Here is a 19,452-nt window from a genome sequence, read left to right as displayed (position 1 = left end):
GGCCAAATAACTCATAACATTTTATGACGTAATCGCGCACTTAACAATTGAAAGCTTCTCGAGAGCATATTAAACGGTTCGAAAATAATTACGGGTGAATTCACTCGATAAAATTGAGACTTATCCGAAGAACACAAGTTTGATGCTTGCCCTGGGCAGTGTTAAAGACCCTTGTCAATCTCGCTACATCCTTTAACCTCTACTCAATTTATTATGATTCGAGTGCTTACGCCGAAAAGTTTAGATAGAACAGTATGGTAACTTGAGTTATCGAAGTTTATCTGAAGTTGTGTTGATTAAAGTGTTTTTGGAGCGATTCCGTATAATATCTGTTGCGGTATCCTTAAATACTTCATCTTTCCTTTTATACGAGATTATTGCTGCGCCGATGACTTTTTTAAACATTAAATTCGTATTTTGAGGATCTTTTTTACCTTTGTAAATATCAACATACAAACAAAGCGATAATAGTGCCTGTGGAGACTTTTTTTTATGTACTCCATGTTTTATTTACATATTAATCAAGGCTTCATAATTCATTAGTTGACACACTGTTTTTATCTTAGTCGTGTTTATGCCAAGCGGTTTCTTAAGTTATGGTCTTAAAACATTTTCTCTGTTTGTTTTATTCGCATAAAGTTTATATCGATCGTTAAAATTGAAGTTCGTTGATCTTTCTTGTCGAATGCTTAATAATTTACTCTCGAGATACCCAAAGAAGAATTACTTATCGTGTTTCAGTTTCGCATTTATTTCGAATTCTATTTTAATATTTACCCCAATAATACATGCTTATGATACGACTCCTTAAATTTCTAATTGAATATTCGTTGTAATACATAACATTCATTAGCAGCGTAGCAAGGCTTTCAATTAAAATCACTATGTAAAAAGCATGGGACCGATTTCAAGTCTCTATGGATAAATTGTGCAACAATGCTAAGTAAACGTGTATTTAAAAACCAATTGTTTTCAAAAGTTCATAACAAAAACGAAATGTGCACACTATTCATATTCTACTCGAAGTAAAGGTTGCCCTTCATGAACTTGTTAACTGCCAATTTAATTTTTTTGATTTATTTTTCACATTTCAATAGAGCCCTTCAAAGCTTCAGATCGTAAATTGTGTTAATACTCACTATTCTTAAATATTTAATGATTTCTCATAGAAAAACAAGAAGTAACCTCTTTTATAATGCTTTAATACATTTTAAAGTATATTTTTTATATAATATATATAATTTATGCATACGCTTTATTTTTGGTTTACGCAAATATGATCATGTCTCGCAGTACAGATCACAACTTAATTGGTTGCCTATCCGACTTCGCCGTGATGTACATGTTTTATGTATGCTGTTCAACATCCTCAATAACCCAGCCGTTCCCCAGTACCTCCGTGAGCGCTTCGGGTACCAGATGCCCCGTGGTGTACCCTGTCGTACAAGTAGATCCCTTCTCCTTAATTTTCCCCCTCACTCCTCCAGCCGCTACGGTGGTTTATTCACTGTGCACTCTGTGCGTCTGTGGAACTCAGTTCCACACTCAATCCGTGCAAGTCCCTCACTTGAAGTTTTCAGGAAGGCATTAAAGGAGCACTATCTATCAATTTAGTATTATTTATATGTATTTATTTTATGTATTTCATTATATATGTACGTGTATGTATATATTTATGTGTGTAATTGTGTATGTATATAGTTTGATATATTATGTATTAGTGTTTATTTTTATTATTTTTATTGTTAATGTCTATAGTATAAATAATTAAATTAATTAGATTGTACTCATCTACCCACTCATGTAAAGCTTTCCTTCTTTGAGAACGGTTAGCTGGTAGATAACTCAATTGTTGAGTTAAGCTCGCCATTTTTTATATCTTATCGCAATTACTGTATTATATTAACAGTGTGTACAAATAAAGAATAAAGAAGAAATTTTTTTGGTTTCCGTCGTCTTGGAAAACAAAACTTAATTTTTAATTATGAATGCCTTTATTACATACTGATACGAGGATTGTGATTTGAATAGTTTTAATATCTAGGTCAGAGTACGTTATAGGTAAGCGCAGTCAGTGGAATTATTCGCATGACGTTAATTAAACTGTGGAATTGCCTATAAAAACTCGAACTTTGTCCGCGTGGCGTGTGTTTAATTTAGTTTTACGCTTTCCATTCGTCGTAAAATGATTCGCGTGTTACAATCTTTCCTGTAATGTTCTCTCATTAAGGGTATTTTATTAGATTTTTATAAAATCGTTTCCGCAATTTTTACTACCTTTTACTACCTTACGTTAACTACCTTTTCCACCACGCTCTGGTCTGCTTAATCTACCACTGATGGTTTCCCGTCTTATAAAAGTAGTAATGGCTGCCTGAAATTTCTTCCTTAGTTCAATTTTCCCTGTACTATTATGCTTTGACAAACCTAAGCATACATGTCTTACGAAGGTTAAGGTAATAAAAGTAGCCGGTCATAAAATTGTAACCTTAATCACACTATAACAAGCGTATACATAAATATTTTATTATGTATTTAAAAGTCATGCCTTTTAGTTTCTCTCGGTTCATACATTATTTTTCATTTTAAAGGCACCGCAACTGTACTGGAATAACTGCTGTGCCGATGGACAGAAGAACCCGTGATAATAATAACAAGACACTTTGATATGATGAAGTAATCAATCGAATATACATTTTTTTTATTAAAAAAAAACAATAAATTTTGAGAATTAAAATGAAAAATAATTCGCGTGTGATAACGTGGAACTCATAAGTGATCGGTGAAAGAACCAGTTAATGCATATCCTAATATCAAACATGCTACAATAATACAAGAATACACTAGATCAACAAAATTTGAACACTGTGAAAGCCGCAAAATGCCGTATTAATCATAACTCAGCATATCCAGTGTGCCACATGCACGATATATTGCGATAGTAAGGAACCAATGTGAACAGTTGGCGTTAATGGCCGACCTTACCCTGGGGAAATGCGCTCTTGATAATGTGAACAGTAATTTTACATTGCAACAAAAGCTTTAATAGTCGATTCGGATATAGATAATACGAAATTTGAATAATTCAGATGAATATAATGGTTTTGCGTCGAATAATATAATTAGTTTTGTTATCTAAAAGAAATTCACAAATTTCATTTAGAATATATGTACATCAATGTTTACGTTGTGACATTGAAATAAATGTGATTTTTAAGTCCTGTATGCACAATACTTTATGTGGCCATAACTACTAGGTATAATTTAATCATTCTACCCTATTATTCGTAATATATTTAACTTGATTTGCTACTAAGCCTTCTTCATTATTCTTATCTATGGTACTACTATAAGTAACACTTATTGTCAGTCCTGATTTGCTGATACCATTTCATTTGATTGTTAAAATGGTAGGTTTGACGGGTAGGCTAGCCATATTCTAATACTGATCACGAATATAATACAAAATTGGAATAGGAGAATCGCATTTGAAGATAGACTATGTAACATAACAACTATGTAAGTGGCTCTGTGTTTGTAAAAATAGTTTTCAATTTGAGTAATACAGCTTCAAAACAATAAATAGCTCGCCTATATATGCCGCAATACAAAAGTACTAGTTCGGGATTTAAAAAAAAAAAACTGGGATTTAGGATAAAGTAATAAATTCGGTTTTAACTAAAGACACGTTTAGTTGTTGGACAATAAAAAAAGAAAAAAACTAAATCACAAAATTGATCAAAGAATACCGTTCCGTAATTCCTAATAACTAATCCGCATTAGGCATTACTAATGATCTTGGTAATCATACGAGCTCACAGAAGGCCCCACCACTTAAATATGGATCTAAAGCGTGCTCTGATGAATTAAGTACTATAATACTGTATAGGTCTTATCTAGTCTACTAAGTACAATTGACTCCACATTAACATCCTTCCATCTTATCTCTTTGTAAGTACGTAAGCCGACTTGAAATTATTACATGTTCAAACATAACGGCTCATAGGCTTAAGCTTTTAAAACTGATGTTATCTTCGAATTACACATTATTAGTTCTAATCTGTTTAAAGTCACTTACGTTACCATCAATATTTTTTATGTTAAATCTGGTATTGATAAAAACTTATTGAAGTCAGGCGTTCTGTTTGTTGCAAGCGTTATCTCTGAAGACCCCTTCGAAAAGTAAGCACTGAACTCGATAAATCACTGAGCATTAAACATATCGCCCAGGGGTTAAGGGCTTCCAGTAAACCCCGGTTACGAGCACATGTCTAATGGTAAGATTTAAAAGAATTCTGTATCTTACCATTCAAGGCACATTAGAATATAAATCCACTCTTTTCCTTTAATATACTTTACCACCGCCTTCAGTTGTGCGTTCGTATTGTCTTACTTTTGTGAAATATCTTAATGTTTCTTTTTGGGGTCATTTAATCTAAACATATATTTTCGTTCTGAAATGAATCGAACAGATGAGGATATATATATATATTTTTTGTTAATTCATCAGCCAATAACCTATAATAAAAACTTGGCTCCTACATGACATAATAATATGTACGTAGGATCATTGTACAAATGTTTGTGTTTAGTTTTAACATCGACTTGGCTGTGCCCCTAGGCTTGGTAACGTTGATCACTCATTATCAATTGAGTCGTAATCTTGTCTGCCTACAAAAGCAATAAACAAATTAGACTTTAATAATTCAAAATGGATTTTAGCTGTAATCGTGTATATATATATGGGACGCTTCATGCATTCGAGAAGCCCTTGTCATGCTTTAGTACGTAAATCCCTTTCTAACAAACACCGACACAATCCCTCGATGTCCATCAAAGGGCTACGTATTACCGCTGCGAAATGACGGGATTGCTCAACATCTGAAACTCTAATTTCAAGGGGATTCCCATCAAAAGCATTCGCGTTTCCTCATACAACACTGAAAGATTGAAACTGAAATATCCTTTTAGTTAGAACAATAAAAACGTGATTTTTCAGGGAAACAATCGGCAATACTTCGTAACACTAAAAATAAAAAAATAATTTTAAAGTACAGCAGAAAAAAGTTCACTTACGTTTGATATCATTTTCTATTATCATTTTTAATATCAGAGTTACAATACGAAGTAATTGCATAAAAAACCTTACACTTCTTTGACAAACCTTAAATGAATAGTATTAATAGAAATTTTAAAGTAGAGCAGGAAAAAGTTCACTTAAGCTTAATATAATTTTCTATTTTCGTGTTTAATATGAGCGTTACGATACGAAGTAATTGCATAAAAAATCTTCACTTCTTTGACAAATCTCAATTATATTTCTGCTCTGAAATCTCATACCAGCAATAAAACGAAAGCATGCGTCCGCGAAATATCAAAGCAGCACGTGTTTAATTTCGCACAGCAATGAGATCACCTATGGCTTCCCAGTTTGTATTCTGGTGTTTGAGCCTGGAGATCCACGATTTTAACAGTCAAACATTGGCTATGTTTGCACAACCAAAATATGCAAAGCAGGTACGGGTCCCTGCGAGATACGGGGTTCCACTAATTATGTACGAGCACGCGGTTCCATCCACCGTCCTACATTCCGGCTTATAAAAATGCAACAAAAAAAACCTGTAAAAAAATTCAACTTTAATTAGCTTTGTAGATTTCAGAGAACTTATCGTCGCTTTTTCTGAAAATATAGTTGACGCGTGACGATTACAGCTAATATTCATTTTGAATTATTAAAGTCTAATTTGTTTATTGCCTTTGTAGACAGACAAGATTACGACCCAATTGATAGTGAGTGAATGAGTGGTCAACGTTAGCAAGCCTAGTGCACAGCCAAGTCGATGTTAAAACTACTCACAAACATTTGTACAATGTTCCTCATTCCGATAGAGGCACCCGTCACGTGCGGACGTGCTCATCGTCCACTCGATCGCCCGGTCTTTGTTCGCCCGGCTTTTGTTAGCCCGGCCATTGTTCGCGCGGCCTGTGTTCGTGATACATCTGCCGACCAAGTGTGTTTCCTGGAAGCTTTTATTTGTTTTGTTTTAGTTATTTTTGTGTTCGTGGAACATTTGCCGACAAAGTGGTTTCCTGCAAGTATTTATTTGTTTTGTTTCTTTTCGTAATTTCTGTTTTGTTGTGCTTTTTCTTTGTCCTGTAGTAATCGCGCCGCATTGCCACCTGTGTTCAATAGAACCGCTCAGGTCCGAGAAGTTGGGGCCTCGCCGCAAGGCGAGTGTTTTCAAGACCCGGGGCCGCCCCACCTGGGTACTCAGCGATCATGGACGCTGTATTCGCGGAATTCCTCCGACTTCGCCACCCACAGCTCGCCTCGGAGTTTCTGGCCTTCAAGGCCAATCACACTGCGAGCCCTCTCGAGGACTCCGCCGCGCTCGCTGCTCCTGCGTCGCCTGTACCTGCGTGCAGAGCTTCTGCATTGAGCACCGCAGCCTCTGTCGTGCCTGCCGCTCCCGTGTCGCCTATACTGGCGAGAAAAGCTGCTGCGTCGTCCGCCGTGACCATCGTTTCAGCTGAGCGATCATCCGCGGCCTCCGTCGCGCCCTCTAAAACACCTACACTTGCTCGTAGGTCGCCTGCACCCGCCTCCTCGTGCTCCGACTCTGACTCGGACATGGAGGTCGACCTCGCCCCCGCCTCATCGACGGATGGATTCACCCTGGTACAGAAGGGTAAGAAGCGTGCCGCGGAGTCTCGAGCTCCCGCGGCCGCTAAAATTAGCAAAGCCGTGAACGCGTCGCGCCCCCGCCCTCAGACTCCCGTTGCGCCCCCAGCCCGTGCCACTCCGTCGCCGCGTCCGGTGGCACAAAATAAAACCCAGACCCCTCCCCCGGTTATCCTTCAGGAGAAGGCAGCTTGGGATCGAGTTTGCCTGGCCCTTAAGGCCAAAAATATAAATTTCACGAATGCCCGTAACCTCGCGAACGGCATTCAAATTAAGGTTCAAACACCCGACGACCATAGGGCCCTCTCTTCTTACCTCCGTAAGGAGCGTATAAGTTTCCATACGTATACGCTCCAGGAGGAGCGCGAACTCCGCGTTGTAATACGCGGAATCCCTAAAGAGTTAGATGTAGAGCTCGTAAAAGCCGACCTGTTAGAACAAGGCCTACCAGTGAATTCTGTGCACCGTATGCACACCGGTCGCGGTAGGGAGCCATATAATATGGTTCTAGTCGCTCTCCAGCCTACCCCCGAGGGTAAGAAAATTTTTAACACACAGACCGTCTGTAGGCTCTCTGGTATCGCTGTCGAAGCCCCCCATAAAAAAGGCACTCCTAGCCAGTGCCATAACTGTCAATTGTACGGGCACTCTTCCCGTAACTGTCACGCGCGCCCCCGATGTGTTAAGTGTTTGGGCGATCACGCCACGGCCCTCTGCGCTCGCGACCAAAAAACCGCGACGGAACCGCCTAGCTGCGTCCTGTGTCGAACACAGGGTCACCCCGCGAATTACCGTGGTTGCCCCCGAGCCCCTAAAATAAATCGCCGCGTCGCCCGCCAAAACCGCCTCCGAGCTTCCGGCCCAGACATCAAAGCCTCGGCACCCTCTGCGTCGCAGGCTAAGCCAGCGTTCGTTCCGGCGGCGGTGCCCAGTGTCTCGGCCTGGGCAAAACCGCTGCCGTACACGAACACGGCTACAACTCCCTCCTCCGCGATTCGTCCCGCCCCCGCGACTCGTCCCTCTCCCGCGACTCGTCCCTCTCCCGCGACTTGCCCTCCGACCGCGTCCGACAATCTCGCTTTAGCGATCGACTTCTTTCAGTCGATCAACTTTGAGCGCGTTAACGCTTTGGGCGACGCCATTCGCGCTGCCTCCACTGCACAACACTTTATCGCCGTTGTGCAGGAATACGCCGACGTATACGCGTCATTAAATACGTACGTCCTCCCCTCACTCCGCCGGTAATCAATGGCGTATATAAGTAGAATAAAGCCCCTATCCGTAACGATAGGATTTTTTAACGCTTACGGTCTCGCAAATCAACGTGATCAGGTTTCTGACTTTTTGCGTGACCATCAAATTGATATCTTTTTAGTGCAGGAGACCCTACTTAAGCCCGCGCGCCGTGACCCTAAAATCGCGAACTATAACATGGTCAGGAACGACAGGCTCTCTGCCCGTGGTGGTGGTACCGTCATTTACTATAGAAGAGCCCTGCATTGCGTCCCGCTCGATCCTCCCGCGCTCGCTAATATCGAAGCATCAGTGTGCCGAATCTCACTGACGGGACACGCGCCGATCTTTATCGCGTCCGTTTATCTTCCACCGGATAAGATCGTTCTAAGCAGTGATATCGAGGCGCTGCTCGGTATGGGGAGCTCTGTCATTCTGGCGGGCGACCTAAATTGTAAACACATCAGGTGGAACTCACACACCACAACCCCGAATGGCAGGCGCCTTGACGCGTTAGTCGATGATCTCGCCTTCGATATCGTCGCTCCGCTAACCCCGACTCACTACCCGCTAAATATCGCGCATCGCCCGGATATACTCGACATAGCGTTATTAAAAAACGTAACTCTGCGCTTACACTCGATCGAAGTAGTTTCAGAGTTAGATTCAGACCACCGTCCCGTCGTTATGAAGCTCGGTCGCGCTCCCGATTCCGTTCCCGTCATGAAGACTGTGGTGGATTGGCACACGCTGGGCATCAGCCTGGCTGAATCTGATCCACCATCGCTCCCGTTTAACCCGGACTCTATCCCGTCTCCTCAGGATACCGCTGAAGCCATAGACATCTTAACGTCACACATCACCTCGACATTAGATAGGTCATCGAAACAAGTTGTAGCGGAGGACTTCCTTCACCGCTTCAAATTGTCCGACGATATTAGGGAACTCCTTAGAGCTAAGAACGCCTCGATACGCGCCTACGACAGGTATCCTACCGCGGAAAATCGTATTCGAATGCGTGCCCTACAACGCGACGTAAAGTCTCGCATCGCCGAAGTCCGAGATGCCAGATGGTCTGATTTCTTAGAAGGACTCGCGCCCTCCCAAAGGTCTTACTACCGCTTAGCTCGTACTCTCAAATCGGATACGGTAGTAACTATGCCCCCCCTCGTAGGCCCCTCAGGCCGACTCGCGGCGTTCGATGATGACGAAAAAGCAGAGCTGCTGGCCGATACATTGCAAACCCAGTGCACGCCCAGCACCCAATCCGTGGACCCTGTTCATGTAGAATTAGTAGACAGTGAGGTAGAACGCAGAGCCTCCTTGCCACCATCGGATGCGTTACCACCCGTCACCCCGATAGAAGTTAAAGACTTGATCAAAGACCTACGTCCTCGCAAGGCTCCCGGTTCCGACTGTATATCTAACCGCGTTATTAAACTTCTACCCGTCCAACTCATCGTGATGTTGGCATCTATTTTCAATGCCGCTATGGCGAACTGTATCTTTCCCGCGGTGTGGAAAGAAGCGGACGTTATCGGCATACATAAACCCGGTAAACCAAAAAATCATCCGACGAGCTACCGCCCAATTAGCCTCCTCATGTCTCTAGGCAAACTGTATGAGCGTCTGCTCTATAAACGCCTCAGAGACTTCGTCTCATCCAAGGGCATTCTCATCGATGAACAATTCGGATTCCGTACAAATCACTCATGCGTTCAACAGGTGCACCGCCTCACGGAGCACATTCTTGTAGGACTTAATCGACCAAAACCGTTATACACGGGAGCTCTCTTCTTCGACGTCGCAAAAGCGTTCGACAAAGTCTGGCACAATGGTTTGATTTTCAAACTATTCAACATGGGCGTGCCGGATAGTCTCGTGCTCATCATACGGGACTTCTTGTCGAACCGCTCTTTTCGATATCGAGTTGAGGGAACCCGCTCCTCCCCACGACCTCTCACAGCTGGAGTCCCGCAAGGCTCTGTCCTCTCACCCCTCCTATTTAGCTTATTCGTCAACGATATTCCCCGGTCGCCGCCGACCCATTTAGCTTTATTCGCCGACGACACGACTGTTTACTATTCTAGTAGAAATAAGTCCCTAATCGCGAAGAAGCTTCAGAGCGCAGCCCTAGCCCTAGGACAGTGGTTCCGAAAATGGCGCATAGACATCAACCCAGCGAAAAGTACTGCGGTGCTATTTCAGAGGGGAAGCTCCACACGGATTTCCTCCCGGATTAGGAGGAGGAATCTCACACCCCCGATTACTCTCTTTAGACAACCCATACCCTGGGCCAGGAAGGTCAAGTACCTGGGCGTTACCCTGGATGCATCGATGACATTCCGCCCGCATATAAAATCAGTCCGTGACCGTGCCGCGTTTATTCTCGGTAGACTCTACCCCATGATCTGTAAGCGGAGTAAAATGTCCCTTCGGAACAAGGTGACACTTTACAAAACTTGCATAAGGCCCGTCATGACTTACGCGAGTGTGGTGTTCGCTCACGCGGCCCGCACACACATAGACACCCTCCAATCCCTACAATCCCGCTTTTGCAGGTTAGCTGTCGGGGCTCCGTGGTTCGTGAGGAACGTTGACCTACACGACGACCTGGGCCTCGAATCAATTCGGAAATACATGAAGTCAGCGTCGGAACGATACTTCGATAAGGCTATGCGGCATGATAATCGCCTTATCGTTGCCGCCGCTGACTACTCCCCGAATCCTGATCATGCAGGAGCCAGTCACCGTCGACGCCCTAGACACGTCCTTACGGATCCATCAGATCCAATAACCTTTGCATTAGATGCCTTCAGCTCTAATACTAGGGGCAGGCTTAGGGACCCCGGTAACCGTACTCGTCGAACTCGACAAAGAGGTCGACGTGCAACCTAACCCATGCATCAGCCCGCTGAGTTTCTCGCCGGATCTTCTCAGCGGGTCGCGATTCCGATCCGGTAGTAGATTCATTCGCGAAACAATTGCTCTTGAGTTGTTAGGTCTCCTTCGGAGGCGCTCGGGCAGTTGTTAGCAAATCCCACCCCTCTTGGCTGAGCCTTTGCTCGCCCACCTGTCCTGGTGAAACTGGAAAGGCCTTCGGGCTACCAGTAAACTTTCAATCATAAAAAAAAAAAAAACAATGTTCCTACGTACATATTATTAATGTAGGAGCCAAGTTTTTATTATAGCTTATTGGCTGATTAATTAACAAAAAATATCGCTCTGAAATGGGCATAGAAGAACTATTTAGCGAATTGACCACAGGGATAACTTGCACAGCTTCATTGATAAAGAAAAAGTGAATTTAATTAACAAAATCACTCTAGCAAAGCCCTTTGTTGTATAAAAATGTATATTTACTCCTATAGCTAGAGTTAGTGCAGATGTTAAAATAAATGAGTTTCGAATTCTCTTATCTGACGATACTCACAACTTAACACCTAAATATCGTTTTTCTACCGGATGACGTCATGATTTATTGTTTGTAAGACGAACCTTCTTTGCAAACGAAGGTTTTATCTCCCCTAGCTAAAATTTAGGGTTGCTTGATTAAAAATAAAATCAATGTCAACTTTGTAAAAGTTAAAACTTTTTAAAACAAATTATAGATAATAATATTTGTTTCCCCAGCTCAATAAACTAGGATTAAACCTGCCATTCTCAAATCCTCATTCGCAAAATAAAAACCTTGTATGATGGCATCAAAGGCTTTATTAGAATACGAGGATAGCTGGTGACCCAAAGGCCTTTTGAGCTTCATCAGGACAAGTGGGCGAGGTTCTGACAGAAGGCGTAGGAATTTCTAACAGCTGCCCAAGCGCCTCCAAAGAAGACCTGATAGCTCAAGGGCAGCTTCGCGAATGGATCTAGGCTGTGTTTCTCATCAAGCTCTTGGACTAGTTCGACTGGTACGTTTACTCAGGTCCCTATGCTCTTGCATGAGCCAAATCTGACGAATAGTTAGCGAGAACCAAGAGGAAGTCTTCGTACCGAATCGCTTTATTGGATTATCGTTGTATCGCTGACATCAAGTGCTTCCTAATAGATTCGAGGTATAAATCGTCTTGAATCGACTATCGTAGGTACATTAACATATTATTCTGTTTTTACTATCGACCGCGCGACATCCCTGACTCTATTAAGATTTATACAACACCAAGATGTCTGAGATATTTCAATAAATCACAAAACGCGTATCGAATTTCAAAAGTATCGCCCCTTCGCGCTATTTTTTGGGTAAGTGGGGGTCGGAATGTTAATCTAAGGAACTTAATTCTAATCACGGTGTCGGTGAAGCGAATGCTTTGTGTTCGTTTAATCCTTTGATCGGATTACGAGATGATTTTTGGTAGTTTGTATTTGGCTGACCATTAAGTGCACTCATTGAAGCAAACAATTAACGATTTGGTTGATGAAACGTAATAGTCTATAAATATTATTTTAATAATAGCACTTCAATAGTAGTTTCAATTATGACTACGATCCACCGAAACCGAAGAATATGCTAGTTTGGTCGTATCAAAATTGTTATAAACAGTGTTGAGTTTTTCTTCAAAAGCTATGAGGTCTTCAACAATTCAATTTTTGATTAAAAAATTTGAAGACATTTGGTATTGATGATACCTGTCATGTAAGTTCATGATTTATTTATACAACATAATCAAACATCGTGACAAAATGAACGAATGACTCTTGATTATGTTGATTCTGTAGAAATCATACATGTACATTCTTAACTATATGTATTTACAAGTACAATCGCAAACAAAACGCTAACGAGCATTAATTTATACAACACAAATAACATTAAAGTCTGAGACTAAAAGACAATGTATTAATTTGTAAACAACACAAGTCATACAGGCGAGTTGAGATTGATGAACGATATTGGAACGTGGGCGGCAATAAGCGCGGACAAAACAGAACCTCGTCAAATATTTGTCTTGGAATAGTATATTATTCTGTTACGCGTGTTGGTCAATATTTTACTTGGTTGTGGACCGATTTGATTTGCGCTTGGTCAACATAGTCAAATGCGTATGGCGTTTTAGCTATTTTTTCATTGGGAACAAGGTCAGCATTAGTTTTGTTTTTTTAAATTGAGTTAAGTGTATCTACAATAAATAATAAAAATTGCTTTCGCAGAAACATCGGACGGTGAATGCAGACCTCTTCAGTAAGCAAATATTTTGAATTCGCACTTTGTATTTTAATGAGTGTTTGTACAAGTAATGTTCATTCACGTGTGTAAATAGTATTTTTCTTATATTAAATTACGTTTTAAGCTTTAATGTTGTCTTAACAACTTAAATAAGATTGGTAGAAAATTCAACGTATAAATTGAATTTGGACAAAAAAATCTTATTGATATGTCAATACAGATTGATTTGAATATAATCGTCTCCTTCAAAGAATACGGTTCAAAACCTGCATTAAATAAAGGTTAATACTTAACCTGTTATTTATCTAAAATGTCGTTCAGAAGAGTTTTGTGACTGCCAATGGAATACAAAGTCAATAATTCGTTTTTCTGATTTACCAATAATTGTCCAAAAGTCACATTGCCGGCTTTGATAATAGTCGACTCAATGCATTAATAAAAACCATTCATCTTCGGAGCGACTTCGTAAGAACGCAAACAAAAACATCATAGACAATATTGGCGCCGCCGAGATAAAGAACGAGTCAATTTCGATTCATTCGTTAATAACTCATTCGCCGCTCGTGGAATTTGAAATTTTAAAGTCGGATCGAGTGGCCGGCTCGCTGCGAAGGCTGGTTCGTGTGCATCGTGAATGTAATGAATACCTGTCAGGAGTGCCGCGCGTGTGGGCGATCCGCGGGCCGGCTCTAAGTCGAATGCAAACATTTACCTTTCGCTCGGCAGTAATTGTTTAAAATTGAGCCTAACTGTGTGGCCCTTACCAGAATCCTGCCGTACGTACCTACTATTATCGTCGTTTTTCTTTATTCGATTCACGATAAGCGTCTGCTGAATGATAAAATATTTTCTTAATTTTATGTTAACCTAATTTTATTTCAGTTATGTCCGAAAAAAATAATTAAAATAACGCTTCAGTAAATTTTTCATGATATTTATTCAGACTAATTACGTCTTTGCCTAAAGATTTGCTGATATTTAAGGAAATCAAAGAAATAGATAAAATCATTCAGGATAATTTATACCACGAGGTTGAACATGTAAAAATTATTGAAATACTTTGATGTTTATCTGTATTCTAATTCAGTGACATTATGTGAAGAAGAGTATTGAAATGATTTACCCAATGGTTAAATTATTTAAAAACGCTGACTTAAAAAACTATTTGAAACCAATATTTAACTAGATGAACGATAATTGCACATTCATTGCTCACTCGCAAGCGAATGGTCTCGCTTGCACTATTGTAACATTTTGCTTTTCCGAGACTAATTTCCGGTATTGAAATGAACTTCCCTCCATGGTACTTCCTGAGTGCTATGAGATTCTTCAAACGAGGTTTGTGGGAAATACTCAGCGGTAGGCAACCCCTGGCATTGCTGATGTCCATGAGCGACCGCCAATACACACCGGTAGTTGGGTTGCTTGCTCGTCTGCTTACAAAGGTAACACTAACAAATAGTAGTTCTTACGAAGTAGTCGGTTCCCAAATTTAATAATTAATACGTGAAGCAAAAACTTTGTATCCCTTTTTACGAAAATTGCGCGGACAGAGGAGTATGAAATTTTCCACACTTATAGAGAATATAGAGAATAAGTGCAGAATGCTAATTTTTTTTTTTAATAATGCATAAGATGCATTAAATCAATAAAGAAAACATTACACACACTACATACTATGAATTTGATGCACACACGCATGCATACTATTTATTGTCAAACTTTTGTTCTTGACGTCTGTTGTCAAATTGAGAATAGATTAAATATTGTTTGTCTTTATTAATATTTTTTTATAGTGTAGCCTTGGCGAAATTTGTGATTATTGACGTATAAAATACAATCATAATAGTGTACAAAATTACTATTAATTATAGTCGAATTTCGACTACTGCGGGACCTCTAGTTTTTATTATTTTACATTAAATTTGGTCCAATACTTTCGGTAATAAACTAAACAAAAAGGCGGAAGTAAATGTACACATGAAATAGCAATAAAATTCGTACGCTTCAAAACAAGCGATTTCAAAGCAAAAACATTTAATGATGGTAATTTTGTAAAATTACGTTGTTGTGTATTATAACGGAGAAACATAAATTCGCTTCAGTGTACGTATTCATTTCGAGAAGATGTAATTACTACTGTAATCTTTCCTACTTAAATTTTCGTATAATAACTACCCACGGACATTATTAAATTATGTCATACAACATAATAACATTTAGCAAGGTTTAGCTGTTTATTTTATAATCAATTTAAAAAAAAAAAGGATTCGCAGGAGGTCGATCGCAGGTTGGTCGCAGGATCAATTCGATGGTATCTTTTCTTTTATTTTTTTGTGTTACCTCAAAATGTTTTTCAAAGGGACTGATTTCAATGATTCTTTTTTTTTTTTTAAACCTAGTGCTTCTCTTTTGGTCTTGTTTTTAAGACCTCTCTAGTAGTTTTTGAGTTGTTTTTAATAAAATAAATTTAATTGAATTCGACTACATTGATAAAAATCTTATTTTATTCCGTCGTCTTGTCGGTCTTCTTTTCTGCTAAAATTTAAAGGAAAAGTTTGAAATGGATTCGACAATATTCAAGATTTATTTTACAAAATTGATAATATGTATGCTTAGCTTTTTAACAAACAGAACTTGGTGTTTTTACCACTCACAGTATTAGTATAGAAGCGGACCGAGGCATAGGTAAACACATTGTTCAATTACATATTATTTTGTTATATTCATACATTGGTTGGTAGCCAAAACCTTACTGAAAAGAATCTTTTCAATTCGGTGTATATTTTCGATGGGCAAATAAATGATAAAGACAACTAAAAATGAATGAGGCCTTACTCTTTATAAATGGGAAATAGAACGTCACGATCGGGGGTTGAAAAGAGTGGTACAATGGAGTGTAGTCAGTGGACCGCTTCGATCACAAAAGAGTATTGTTCTTGCCACGTCGAATGTATCGGATGGGAACTGCAATACGCGAACTTTATTAGCTTTTTTACAATGAAAATGACAGAAAAAATATCATGAAATTGGTTGAGTGCTTGTTTTATTTACACTACCGAATTGACGACGTGTATTAGTCTAATAAGTATTCTAATTTGTCTAATAAGTATTCTTTTAGTTCGTATTAAAAAGAAACAAGCTGATAAGTATTTAGTGACATCATCGAATTTATTCGCAATTTGTCATTGTTTGTTACGATTCCTGATTTGATACGTGACATTGTCATGATCATCAAAATTATATTAGTAACAATATATTCGCAATTTTTCAACATTCCGGTTAATAATGTTTTTTTTTATTGCTTAGATGGATGGACGAGCTCACAGCAACCTGGTATTAAGTGGTTACTGGAGCCCATAGACATCTACAACGTAAATGCGCCACCCACCTCGAGATATAAGTTCTAAGATCCCAGTATAGTTATAAAGGCTACCCCACCCTTCGAACCGAAACACATTACTGCTTCACGGCGGGGTGGTGGTACCTACCCGTGCGGACTCCCAAGAGGTCCTCCTACCACCAGTGAAATTGTTTTTTACTCTTTTATTGTTTTTGTTGTTTTGTTGTTTTTTTGTTTTTTACTCTTTAATATTATAAACCTGAATCCATTTTAGATGGTCAGATTTGTGCGTAATGAATATTCGTAATATTTTCACAGATTTAATAAAAGTATTACACGAAATTCTTCCCTTCATCTTCTTTATCTTCTAAAAATCACGAACATAGTCTAGAGCAGAAGTATAAATGTAAAATTGCGTAAAATGTTAATACAGTTCAAGTTTAACATTTAAATATTTTAAATTAATTTAAAGTTTTGATTTGTTGTGCGTTCGTTTTTAATTTTAAAGGCCAGTATCAATTTATGTCACACAATTTAGCGCCGGGAGTTCACAGTGATTAATGTGATGCAGTACATTTTTTAGACAGCTTAAACCAGATAAATAGATTCACTGTTTTTATAACAACAATGACTTTAATTGAATGAGTTGTGTAATATAATTAATTACAAGTTAGTTTTAATGTTATTTTCTCAGTTTAATTTGTTATTTAGTCCACGATATTTGTGACCTAAATTTTAAAATCAAAATGTTTATTTCAGTATATGTTAGAGGCGCTTTTTAAAATGTCACGACTGAACCACTAATTCGGAAAGGAGCTTCACCAGTGAGAAGAATTGACAAAAATCCCAACCGAAGGTATGTATGTCGCAAGAGAGAAAATTTAGAAATTATTACTAGAAGAGAGAGGTTTGTACTATGAGCACTGTCCAAAGATTCATTCGTGCTGTTGTGAAGTGAAGTACAATTTTTAAAATGGCGCGGTAATAAATCTCCACGTAAAAGGTTACACATAAATCATTTGTTACAAAGTATTTTTCAATGAAATATCACGTGAAACTGACCCGAGTTACAATGCGTATGTACATCACACGATCCTAATAATTGTTGCGGTCATTCTAAATCACCGTTGAACTAAATTTACAACGCATTTCTATTATAAAACGGATTAGCGTCCGCAGTCCTACGCGACGCAGTAACTTCGCCTGCAAATGGCGCATCCAGTTATATTATTATGACGTCCATAACTCAGTCTTTTGTTTTGAAAAATAATAATAAGCAAGCAATCTGTGGAAGCGCAATTTTCTTTCGTTTATTAAATTACCTACGTTGTATTTACTGCGACCGTAGTAATTTGATCGTGTAAATAGACGGCCGGTGATTCTCCGGTCACAATTTGCCCCAACAACGATGGCTCACGGCCTTGCTTGAACTCTGTAACAATGTTACTGCGGCCTCAGCGTCCCCCGAGGCACCGAATGTCCCTACATCTGTTCGCTAAGTCCGACAATAAAAAGTCCACTGACGCTTAAGTTTCCCAATGTTAATTAATTATACAAATAGGAATGGAACTAAGATCTTTTTTGCTTCGAGTTAGAAATGAGAGCAACATTGCACTGTTCAAGGGCCCGGTATAGAGATTTATCAACATTGCTTTTAAGTGATTAATTTCCTTTTAGCTGCCTTAGACTCCATAAATCGAATTATATTTCTTTATCTTCCTGAGCAGGTGTAGTTTCCCAGTATAAAATGTTTTTGTATCGTGTTTCCCTCGAGCGGTTCAACCTCCCCCGGGGACGCACCTAGTCGTCTTAATAGACTTAGAAACGTACAGTAGACTGCGTCCCCTGGGGCTAACGTGTCCTCACCCTACTCTGTACAGTACTGCCGAAAAAAAAGAGATTAGCTTCTTTTGTGAACGTCCGCTCTCGTTTATCTGACGACATTTTACCGGCTTACCCACGATACTCGTTTAATCTAAAATAGTTTTTTATGTGCGCTGTGCTGTGTTGCTGTAACGAGGATGGGTTGCGTGCAGTTTTAGGACTCATAAAATGTATGCCAACTACGTAGTTCAAGCCGTAAACAGTCGAAAACTAGAAATAACTTTGTCGTTATAACACTGTTCCAATTTACCTAGTTACCGAATTAAGCTTTATGTTCATTTAAAACAACTTCGTGAATTCAACTCTCAGAATTCAAACAAATGTATCTATTTGTTGTATTTTTGGAACGTAGTTTCTTATGGGACGATGCGGAGGGGTACCCTAACCGGGAAAAAACGTCCGTAACGTAAGATTTTTATTAGTAATGCACACATTGTACGACTTAACTTTGTAATAACGTACAAAAAATAACATATTTTTTTATCATTCATTCACGACGATCCAGAGCGTTCGTTTACGCAATACACTAACTCTTATGTAAACAACCGTGAATGAAGTGTACCACAATAAGTTCGCACGTAGCCGAATGACCGTGGGTTGTTGCGAAACCTCCAGTTTTATTTTCTTTATACCTCGAATAGAACTTAAAATTAATATTTTTTATAATAAGGGACTTCGTTCCTATCCGGTGTCCCACGACGCCAAACATCTTTTTTTTTGTCGCGTTGTAAATATTAACCGCATTATTTTCCAATGTAATAGGTTAAATGCCAATTACATGTCACCATTACACATTTCAGCACGTGCCGACGACATAAATATTCACATGATTACTTAGATTCTGCCTCCTGCGTGACGCACTCTGTACGATATTTTTTTCGATTTCCAGTTGTGCATTTAGATGTAAAGGGGATTTGGGCGTAACATATCGATGCAAATAGATGGAGGGTGACGCGCGTTGCCTACTGTTCGCCATTATTTGCTATAATGTGGGTGAAATTTAGCTCGTTTCGACTCCAGCGTTCCATAATTGTCTCCGTTCTTTTATTGGAAACGGTTTTATTTATAGCTTTGTGGGGTTCGCATCGAAATCCCGGATTATTTGGCTAACAAATTATATCGAATCTGCTAAGAATAGGACGTGCC

Source organism: Bombyx mori, chromosome 18, assembly GCF_030269925.1.
Source record: "Bombyx mori chromosome 18, ASM3026992v2".
Classification (NCBI taxonomy): domain Eukaryota; kingdom Metazoa; phylum Arthropoda; class Insecta; order Lepidoptera; family Bombycidae; genus Bombyx; species Bombyx mori.
The sequence above is the reverse complement of the archived record's forward strand: the minus strand, read 5'-3'. Positions refer to the sequence as shown.